This window comes from Lactuca virosa, chromosome 1 (genome assembly GCF_052849685.1).
Source record: "Lactuca virosa cultivar CGN04683 chromosome 1, Lactuca_virosa_CGN04683_v6, whole genome shotgun sequence".
Classification (NCBI taxonomy): domain Eukaryota; kingdom Viridiplantae; phylum Streptophyta; class Magnoliopsida; order Asterales; family Asteraceae; genus Lactuca; species Lactuca virosa.
The window spans coordinates 44301395-44302510 of record NC_136426.1 but is presented as its reverse complement, the minus strand read 5'-3'; the positions used below and the strand labels follow the sequence as shown (position 1 = coordinate 44302510).

Here is a 1116-nt window from a genome sequence, read left to right as displayed (position 1 = left end):
ACCCTAACCATGTAAACTATATAAACAAGCTTATGTTGCATGAAAAACTACACTAGTGTGTGTGTAAGTGTGGTGGCCAAAATCAAGAGTTAGTATACTCTCTCATACATTTTCCAAGTTTGTGGTGATTTGTGATTTCCATTTGAGGCATTCACATTATTGGTGCTTGGCTCTCAAACTCCAAGGAATCAACAATCAACAAAAGGTATGTAATTCATCTAGTTCTTTTATGTTTAAAAGTACCCCATGCCATGCTAGATAGGTTATAAACCTTGGAAAAGAATATTTTGCATGTATCTTAGACAAACATAGATCCAAGGTTTAATAGGGTTGCATGTACACTTAGGAAGTGTTAGAATGCTCAAAACCCAACACAATCATCATAGCTTGTTGATCTTTCATCATCTTCATTTGATCTGTTAGTGTTGCATCAATATCATCATGCCTTTTCTCAGAAGCATCCATAAAACGAACCAGCATGTTCTCCACGTCAACTTTCTTCTCAGCTGGTGGTTTCTCTTTTTGGTAGAAGCCTCGGCCTGTCTGCCTATATTTTTCTTCATTTTGCTTCTTGTATTCATCATATGGCAACCACTCCTTCTTTGGTTTTCTATAGTCTTCATCAAATTTATCCCCACTAGAGTAGCAAACTTGAGCTCTTTTGTTCCCATTATCATCCAAGTGGCAGTCTTTGGTTAAGTGTGGACCATTGCACCTTTCACATCCAACTCTAATGGCATGTATTGACTGGTCCATCTTTGTCATTCTCCTGTCCATGGTATCAAGCATGGCTAGTACAGCAGCCATTTCTTCAGAATGTCCTCCCCCAATGCCCTTAACACCTTCATTCCTTGGATTGTGGTACTCACGAGAATGCTTTGCAAACTCTTCAATTAACTCCTTGACATCACCCAAATTTTTCTTTGGAAGTGGTCCTTGAGAATCAAGGAGTTGCCTTGTCATGACATTAACCCCGTCATAAAAGATAGACACTTCTTGTTGTATATTGAGGTCGTTTTGAGGGAAATTTCTTAATAGCCCTTTATAACGTTCCCATGCCTCATAAAGTGACTCACCCGGATTTTGCTCAAAGTTGGCTATTGCCTTCTTGAGTTT

General features: G+C 38.9%; 1 non-coding gene across 1 annotated transcript; it reads left to right on the top strand.

The window, feature by feature from the left end:
* The first annotated feature begins 1009 nt into the window (after window positions 1-1009).
* On the top strand, window positions 1010-1116 carry LOC145151735 (small nucleolar RNA R71). Its single transcript, XR_013732292.1, has one exon. It is a non-coding gene; the product is annotated as a small nucleolar RNA R71 (small nucleolar RNA).